The 10,507-nt window shown below is 42.3% G+C and overlaps 1 long non-coding RNA gene across 1 annotated transcript; it reads right to left on the reverse strand.

Moving 5' to 3' along the window:
- Positions 1-5,036: 5,036 nt before the first annotated feature.
- LOC125513794 lies at positions 5,037-5,570 on the reverse strand. Its single transcript, XR_007286159.1, has 2 exons — positions 5,474-5,570; positions 5,037-5,292 (listed from the first exon to the last, which is right to left on the reverse strand). It is a non-coding gene; the product is annotated as an uncharacterized LOC125513794 (long non-coding RNA).
- Positions 5,571-10,507: the final 4,937 nt, after the last annotated feature.

Genomic DNA, 10,507 nt, shown 5'->3' on the forward strand with positions numbered 1-10,507 from the left:
TTTTTGTAAAAGTGCCGACGACTGGTGATCTTAACGTTGCTTTATTAGTAGGTAGAGATAGAGATATAGAGCAGGTGGATGCGGTCACGGGAGAGTATGCGGCCCAATAATAGCATTATGCAACCCAGGCCCAATACGGTCATTGCAGTCGTTCTTTTTTAGAGTCCAGAGAATAAACGAAACGGACTTTAGAACTTATGACCGAAAAACATTAATCCCTCTATTTTTATATACAAAGCCACAAACTTGGATTACAGATACTAATGTAAAATTTAATGCATGTTTTACAAGTCAACTTTTTTTCTTGTTTACTGGGATCATTAATACTTCGCATGCATGCAAAGAAACTGAGTGGAAGAAATAGCTGACTGTCATTATGACTGCATGCATGCAAGTATTAAATATGTTCTTAGTACAAGAAAATATCATTAATTTTACCTTGATTACTATTGGTGGCCTTGTATAGATGCAAAATGTATATTTCATAGTGGCCTTATATATAAAAATGGAGGGAGTACTACGGATGTAAAAAAAATCACGACGATGAGCGGGCGGGCAGAAGCGATAATCACTTTATTATTATTACTAGCAAAAGCGCCCGTGCGTTGCAACGGGAGAGAAAACATAACACACGCTCTTAACTCAACAACAATCACTCAAGACCACAATAGGTCCATCTCCTTTATTTTTGCGAGGCGTCATATTTGTGTTGCCGATTATCCTCCTTCTCATCCTCGCCAACGATGGCCTCGGTGTTCACACAAAACAACAAAAAATGTGTGTTGAATATGGTTAATCCTAAGACGTCTCTCTCTCCCTCTCCTCCCTCTCTCTCTCTCTCTCTCTCTCTCTCTCTCTCTCTCTCTTTCTCTCACTCTCGCGATGAGAAATCTGTTGTTTTCCCCTACGGCATTTTTCAGAGGTATGCATGTGTAGTTATCGATATTTTCTTTTCCCTATATGGTTATGGTGGGGTGTTTCTTTGCAATCTGGATCGCCGCTGGTATGAAAAAAATGAATCTTGCTCTATAAATTATAAGTTTGCTTCCATAACAATATTTTTAAAATATTTAACAGGTAGAATTAACATCATATTTAGATTTCACACATTTTTCTAATAAAATTTTATATATAATATGTTAAAATTAAAGTTACGGTTTAAAAGATACAGATAATTTAGAAAATCATTTGGTTTGACTCAAATATATTCCAAAATAATATTTAAAAATACTTAACAGGTAAAAATAATATCATATTCATATTCTACATATTTTTCTAATCAAATTTCATATATAACATGTTCAAATCGGAGTTATGGTTTAAAAGATATGGATGATTTTAAAAAGCATTTGTTTGACTTAAATATGATCCGCGGATGAATTACCTAAAACATCAGGGGGGGTTTCGAAAAATATAAAATAACGGTTTTGGTGTGACTTAAATCCGGATGACGGGTTGATTTCAAGAAAAGACAGGAACTTTTGTGTAAAATACGAAAATAACGACTCGTTTTAATTTAAAACAGGACCGCGGGTTGAATTCTCTGAAATAGAGGGACTTTTCTGAAAAATGCATGATGGACGAAAGAAACCCAATTTGCTTTTATTATTAGGTAAATATTATTATTATTATTATTATTATTATTATTATTAGGAAAGATTTAAAGCAAAAGAGTGATTTTTCGACACAGGGTGGATTTTATTACTCAAAATGAAGCATCGAGATAGTGAGGACACACCCAGCCTCTGCATAGGTAGGATGCACACAGCCAGCACTAACGCATACACACAAAAAATCGCCGGCAAATAGCAAAGTCATATAAGACCAAAGCTACGCCTAAGCGAGAGAGAGAAAAAAACCGCCCTGAAGCATTCTAAATCGCGATCGACAACCTACTACAATGACCATATCTGCACCAATCATCTCATGACACCACAAGGACATCGACATTCTTCAACAGCAACGCTTTCAAAAAGGGAGCGACGCTCGAGCACCGCTGTCACCGGAACCAACCACCAAAGGGCAAATTCTAGGTTTTCACCTTGAAGAAACTGTCTGAGCATCTCCGAGCAATGCCTTCAACAAGGTAACGACGGCGAAACATCGTCATTGCCAGGTATAACCGACATGGTTCTGACCTAGGTTTTCACCCCGGAGCTCGAGAGCGGGTACTCAAAAAGCACCACCATCGAAGTCAAGCATGTGTTGTCGCCACCTCTTTTTCACAATCCTAGCAGCTACATGTGCTGGGTTAGAAAACCGACAGCCTCCACTGCGCAACCATACCCTCTGCGTCAAGACATCATCCATAGATTGCATAACACCACCGAAGCAACCACGAGATGTTGGAGAGTATCACTTGCAAAGACCTTTCATTCGCTATCGCAGTCCGCCGTGAGGTCGCTCCCACGTCGAAGTGTTAATCCTCGACCAACACCGATGACAGAGCACTTCACCGCCGATTGTCGCCTCGCCGGCCTTGAACACCACCGTGTATATCCGGCCAAGCCCGCAACTGCCGGTCGGACCCTCACAGGTACCGGTCTTGTCGCGATCCGTGCGGCGAATCCTTGCGTGATAGAGGTGGAGAATCTTCATCCAGCTGAGGACGTCAGGGCCTCACGCCATCACCCTCCCTGGCCAGATGCAAGTCGGACCACACCGGTGACTTACTGCAATAGGCGTCGGACATGCAACAGCCAAAGATCTAAGACCAATCGATGGCATCTCAGTTAGGCACTACCAGCTTTGACGAAGACGGAGGATCGTGAATTTGCTTCCAGGACTCAGCCAGCAAGGAAGCAAGCTAGCCCCGCGCCACTGGCACAGAGCGTGCCACCCTTCCATTCGGAGCCACCACGCCACCGGACGCCAAGCCCCGCTGCCAACCGACGGGTCGCGTCGACGCGCCGCCACGAACTGCTGCCCTGCAGCACGGCAGCCGCCGCGAGGAGACACCCCGCTGGCGCCGTCGGCCACGCGGGCTTTGCTCGGCGACGTCCTCCGATGGCGGCGCGGCGGGAGGAGTTGGTAGGTCGACTGGCGGCGCTAGGGAGTGATGTGGGACTATAAATTAGTAAACAACCTTTAGGTCGGGAGTGGAGGTCATGGGCTCCATCCCCCACACAAGCAATTTTTTTTATTCACCCTGCTAGGAAGCCCACTCACATCGCTCGCCATCGACATTGATAATTCTAGCCCAGGCGCGTACAAAGTTGAGTTGCAGACTATTTTTGAGTGATTTACATTGATGGTGTTAGAACTTGATGTAAACGGTTACTTTGGTACTAAAAATTGTGACATACATCGAAGTGATGCCAAAACTTGGCTTTGACATGCAAATACAGTGCTTATCTCGTTTGTATATGAAAAATTACATTAACTAGGCACATGGGGCCCGCTATCAGCCTCTGGAACGGGTAGAAGGGGCGTGTGGTCTGGTTTTTGTGAAAACACCCTTGAAAAAAAACTGTTGAAGCGGGAGGTATTTATTTTTTTTCATCTCTATATGACCAGTGGGTCACGCAAAAGTGAATGAAAATTAACCAAAAATGTGACCACGTTGTATCGAGCGCACGATCTACCACCAGCAGAAGAATCATGCTAACCACTCTACCTACCCGATTAGCATATCCATTATACTCCCTCCGTTCCTAAACGTAAGTCTTTTTAGACATTTCAAATGAATTATAACATACGGATGTATGTAGATATATTTTAGAATGTAGATTCACTTATTTTGCTTCGTATATAGTCACTTGTTGGAATCTTTAAAAAGACTTATATTTGGGAACGGAGGGGTAGATAACAAAACTATATGTATTCGAGCCGGCCGCATGTGGAGCTTAAATGAAGTACAGATAGTGCATCCCATTTTAAATTTGTAGAAAGTATGTAAATTATAATCTCACAAATAAAAATAATGTTTGAATATTCATGTGTATAAAAATTTTACATACAAAGAAAATAATTTATTTTAAAAAAAATTTCACATATTATTTAAAATATTCATATATCTAAAATAGTATTTATGAAGTATAAACAATGGTCATATAATTTAGAATAATAAAAATATTTATAAGATTACAATTCAAAAAATACTTTAATTATACAGACATTAAATTTTAAAATAGTCATAATTTAAAATTTGAACTATTTATATAAGGATATTTTGTATATAATTTAAATATAATCCTTGAGTGTATAATATTTTTGTATTCACTAAACATTCATATTTAATAAAAAAATTAAATGTACATATTAACTAAATATTTTTTCTATAATACACAGTTGTATATTTAAATGTGTTTATTTACTATTCATCATGTGTATGTATAATATAATACACCAATATTCATATTTAATTTTTATTACTTACATTTTATCAATAAAGTAGAAAATAGCTCGTGTAAAATGGGTCGCACTATCTGCGGTCTGGTCCACATGCTTACAGGTCCAATACAAATAGGATTGTCATCCATTCGGTCATGTGAATGTTAGCGGTGCAGTGGTTAGTTATCTTGCATTTTGGGTGCAGGTCGTGTGTTCGTTACCTGACGTGCACTGTTTTCGTTCAATTTTCACTTTCGGGATCCACTGGCCATAGAGGTGAAAAAATACCTCTTCCTGGTCAGCAAATTTTTTTGTGAAAAAAATTATATTTCAAGGGTGTTTTCACAAAAACCAGGCCACACGCGCCTTCTACCTGTTCCAGACGCTGACAACGGGCCCCATGTGCCTAGTCAACCTAAATTACATATGGAAATGGAATAAGCATTGTATTTGCACGCCAAAGCCAAGTTTTTGCACCACTTCGATGTATGCCACAACATCTGGCACCAAAATGACTGTTTGCGTCAAATTCTAACACCATCAGTGTAATTGACTCACCATTTTTCTATTTCCCATTAAAATAGGAAGCCCACTTACATGGCTCGACCCACATCAATAATTCTGGCACATGTGACGTAGGGACAATCCAAACATTTGGAGAAACGCACCCTCCTTTAGTAGATATAGAATTAAGGAATATTTGGTAGATTCTCAACCTCTTGCATTGCCCATTGTCAAGTCATCATACTACTCAACATTATTATTTGTTACACACACCCTATGATAGTTGCAACATGTTTCTTATTCAACACTCCCATTGGCATGTACAAGCTCCGAAGAATAGGTAACAAAACCCTTCGATAGAGCCCTCCTTGTGGCATGCATCAACACAAGGATCATGCTTGCATGGTACAGACGTATAGGTCCGGCTATCTCGAGTGCACATCTTTGCTTCCGAACCTACAAAATAACCACATAATTTTTTGTACAAAAAGAAATTCAGATCTTATGATGTTCCACAAAGGAACAGGATAAAAAGTTGTGGCATGGAGTACAAAATTCACAGAGGAGGAAACAAAGTATAAAACATGCATTGATGAAGTTCCTTGTTCTTCATGTGAAATTTTCAGACAACGCTTACCAGGAACTAAAAGTGGCATGAGCAAGAACAGGCATAACAGTCCTGTCATCTTGACCACTCCCATGACTCCAAGAATAAATAGTCCCAAAAGCAAGTAAGCAAGCATGAAATTGACGCATCAGAAGAGGCCACACCCTATCTTATAGCCTCGAAAGATGAGTCCTAAAAAAGTCAAAGAAATGATTATGTGATCCTATCTAGAAGATATGCATATTGCAATTCTGATATTCTAAAAGATTTGGCTATATCTGCATGGAAGCCATTATGAAAGAAGATACGACCACCAAATTTATGGAGTATAATACTGTAAACATTTAACTTTTACATGCATGCTACAATTCTGATATTCTATCGACATGCGGCTCTATCTGCATGAAAACCATTATGAAAGAAGATACGGACTGAATTTATGGAGTATGATAATGCACTAGTAGAAAAATGCCCATTTGTCCCGGTTCATAAGGCTATTTCTCTCGGTTCGGGAACCGGGATTAAAGGGTCGGTACAAAAGCCCAATATCTTTAGTCCCGGTTCTTATACGAATCGGGACAGATGGGACTCCACGTGGGGCCTTTTGTCCCAGTTGGTAGCATCAACCGGAACCGAAAGACATCCACGCATCAGCAATTCAGGGGTTGGGGTTTTTGTTTTTGTTTTTGAAGGGGGGGTTGGGGTTTTTGGGGTTTTGTAGTGTTAATATAGGGGTTTCATATATTGTGTTAGCTAGCTAATAGAGAGAAGTGTCCTCTCTTATCTCCGTGCTTGGTCGACGCTACGTACTATACGTATAGAGAGGACTCGACACGCTAGCTGGTAAGCAAATGAAGGAAACTATTAAGTACAGAAGATCGTCATGAACATATACAGAGAGAAGTGATCGACCTCTCCTTCTTCGAGATTGGTCGAAAAACAAGTTTTCGTATATCTATCCGACGCTACTGGCTACATATATACAATATTAAGATCTCTTATAATTCCCTAACTTCTGAACTCAAGTTTCACATGGTATTCTTCGGCTTTACTGATGACGTGGTCAAGAAAGAATTCCGCCAATTCCTCTTGAATTGCTCGTATGCGATCTTGTGGTAGGAGTTCATTCCGCATCTGCCACGTCTAATTTGAAGAAGGGGGTCAATACATATATATAAATGAAACTCAACACAAATGATGGTATAATAAAATGAAATTGTGAATATTATTGCTTACGCACTTCAAATTGTCTTTTAGAGTAGCCCCGTTTATTTTTACAAGTCGCGTTGTGAATGAACTCGCAAACATAGTACCCACAGTAATTATTCCCAGGTTCCTGCCACAAGCACTTTACGAGAAATAGAGGTCAATCAAACTGATAATGAAGCATTATAAATGGTATTGATAAAAGTAGTTAGAATCAACGGGAGATGCGCGGAACTAGCTAGCTAGTAGTACTTACTTTCGGGCATGTGGCAGTCCCGGAGCTTGTGCGGTGAATACTTTCCAAGCCCTGCGGGACAAAGAAAACAATTACTTGATATCAGAAAATGAACAAAGTTGCGGATATGGTGCGATAATGATCGATTGAACTTACTTCTCGAGCATTTTAGTCATGTCCGCATAGTCCTCGGGATTTTTTCGTCTCGAGTCTAAGACGGTTATTAGTCCCTTCTCAAGCTTAATCTCTAGGAGAATAAAGTGAAAGTTGTGCACGCATGCATAACTCATCAATTACATTACTCGAACGACCATTGAAATGTAATGGCCATCAAGTTTGAATGCTCATATGATGTAGGAAATGTCGTACTCGGATGACAAAAGTCTCCCGGGGAGTGCGACTGGTGCCACGACGACCGAGGTATGTGCGACAGGCCTCACCTAGACGAAGATCGGCGCTTCGGCATTAAGCTCGAGGAGACCTTCGATGTTGAAACGGTACGCAATGATGACAAGTGTTTTTTTCGTAATTAAGCACGACTTCAACTATTTCAACGTGTAATTTTCATCTTTTACAATTCGACTAGCTTATCTCATGTCATGCAAGACGCTATGTCTTGGAGAGGATGGGTTTTGAAGACCATGAAAGGATGAAAATAAAGAAAATTCACCTAAGGACCCATCATGGTATGGATTTCGAAGTAAAACTGTACAATTCTGAGAGCGTCACCCATTTTGGTTGCACGGAGATAAGAGTGGACACTTCTCTCTATTGGCTAGCTAACAACCTAAATTAACCCCCAAAACCCTTAAACCACCCCCTTTCAAAAAACAAACCTCAGCTCCTGCCAGTTGTTGACGCGTGGATGCCTTTTGGTCCCGGTTGGTGTCACCAACCGGGACCAAAGGCCCTCCTGCCTGGGCTCACCGCAGCGACCACGTGGAGGCCCATCTGCCTCGGTTCGTGTAAGAACCGGGACTAAAGGCTTAGGGCATTAGTAACGACCCTTTAGTCCCGGTTCGCCAACCGGGATAGATGGGCCTTACGAACTGGGACTAATGGCCCTTTTTCTACTAGTGAGGGCCCGCCCTGCACATATTACATTTTAATTGGTCATGTTTTCTTACAACCGGATACACAATATATTTGAAAAGTAGAAATCCTTTAGTGTTGAAGTTAACGACAATATAAATCGCGAGCGAGCGAAGGGAGGGAGCGAAGGGAGGAAACTAGTTGGAGGGTATCCTTAGCGGAGGATGAAGGGGTCTGTGTGTGGGCCTGATACGTATCAAATCGCGAGCGAGTGAAGGGAGGAAGCAAGAAAAGGAGGACATGCCGTTTGGCCTTTTGGATGCATGCAGCTCCAGAACGTCACATCTGGATTCTACTACTAAGTCATGGTGCTTGATGCAATGAAGTACTGTATTTCTCTATCACCTCGTTTGGATGTTGATATTGAGGCCTAGGTATTGATATTAGCATTGGGCGGCCCAAATGCCATTGTTTAGATGGTCAAGGAATTGAGTCGCTGAATTGGCCTAAGATATTCGTTGGCCCGCTCTCGCAACCTGCGTAGCTATTCCTGAAATCAGAGGTCAGGAGCTCGACTTGGGCTGATATTCGGGATCAAACGCTCGACTTACCACTTCGCCAGACTCGAGGGAAAGGAACAGACGAAAGATCAAGAGAGGAGGCGGACAGAGGCGCGACACGAAGCTCCTGACGGCGCAGGTCATTCCCTCTCCGCCGTCCTCCTCTCTCTACTCTTCGGCGGATCTGCACCTCCTCCGCGTGCGCCGACCTCCATGCACGCTCACCTCCCCTGGCCGTCGTCTTCTTGACCCACCACCACACGCTTGCCGCCGATGGCACGGGCAACCTCCCCCCATTGATGTTTCTTCCTCTAGCCCCATGGCAATCGTACCCTAACCCTCTAATCAATTCTAATTCCCACATGTAGTGACTACCCACTGTATGTGCTTGTATGCTGAGATTTTTCCACTTTTGCAGGTTAATGGATTTGAGCATGGATCCACAACAGGCGGATCCAAAGTGTTTGATGTGGGTCATGCATGCTGTGGGTCTGTTAGCCTTGTGATGTTGATACAAAATTTGGTTTTGGTCCTTTTCATGCTTGATTGATTGTACAATTTGTTGATTCATATGTTGTACAAATACTTGATGCTTAGATTTGTATTTCTGATGTGTGATTATTCACATATAATTTAGTTTTAGACATTACATCAAAGTACAATTTTCATCTGAGAAATGAGCAACTCCAATGTATCGAATGGCCATCCATACAAGCTTCAGAATTGAGCCTCTTATGCGAGTTCCAAGTGTGAATTCTTTGCACATCTGAACAATAGAATTCCAGTTCAATGTCAATATGAAAAGGTCAGTGAGATTTGATACTGAGCCCGATTCAATTCCATGGCCTTGAATGATATCAACATCCAACACAGAGCATATGATCTATTGCGCTGCTATGCATCATGTCTGAGTAATTTCCTTTGTCCTCGTTGAAAGATCATGGATGTCGCCTAGAGGGGGGGTGAATAGGCGTTTTAAAATAATTACGGTTTAGGCTTGAACAAATGCGGAATAAACCTAGCGGTTAATTTGCCAAGCACAAAACCTAAAACAACTAGGCTCACCTATGTGCACCAACAACTTATGCTAAGCAAGATAAGCAACTATGTGATAGCAAGATATATGACAAGAAACAATATGGCTATCACAAAGTAAAGTGCATAAGTAAAGGGCTCGGGTAAGAGATAACCGAGGCACGAGGAGACGACGATGTATCCCGAAGTTCACACCCTTGCGGATGCTAATATCCGTTTGGAGCGGCGTGGAGGCACAATGCTCCCCAAGAAGCCACTAGGGCCACCGTAATCTCCTCACGCTCTTGCACAATGCAATATGCCGTGATTCCACTAAGGGACCCTTGAGGGCGGTCACCGAACCCATACAAATGGCAACCCTTGGGGGCGGTCACCGAACCCGTACACTTTGCCAACCCTTGGGGGCAGTCACCGAACCCGTACACTTTGCCAACCCTTGGGGGCGGTCACCAGTACCCGTCAAATTGCTCGCGGCGATCTCCGCAACCTAATTGGAGACCCCGACGCTTGCCCGGAGCTTTGCACCACAATGATTGAGCTCCGAACACCAACAACCATCTAGGGCGCCCAAGCACCCAAGAGGAACAAGCTCAAGGGTACCAGGCACCCAAGAGTAATAAGCTTCTCAACTTGTAACTTCCACGTATCATGTGGAGAACTCAAACCGATGCACCAAATGCATGGCAAGGGCACACGGAGTGCCCAAGTCCTTCTCTCTCAAATCCCACCGAAGCAACTAATGCTAGGGAGGAAAATGAGAGGAAGAACAAGAAAGAGAACACCAAGAACTCCAAGATCTAGATCCAAGGGGTTCCCCTCACATAGAGGAGAAAGTGATTGGTGGAAATGTGGATCTAGATCTCCTCTCTCTTTTCTCTCAAAAACTAGTAAGAATCCATGGAGGGATTGAGAGTTAGCAAGCTCGAAGAAGGTCAACAATGGGGGAAGAACACGAGCTCAAGAGATAAGGTTGAATGGGGAAGAAGACCCCCTTTT

Source organism: Triticum urartu, chromosome 6 (assembly GCF_003073215.2).
Source record: "Triticum urartu cultivar G1812 chromosome 6, Tu2.1, whole genome shotgun sequence".
In the NCBI taxonomy this organism is placed as follows: Eukaryota; Viridiplantae; Streptophyta; class Magnoliopsida; order Poales; family Poaceae; genus Triticum; species Triticum urartu.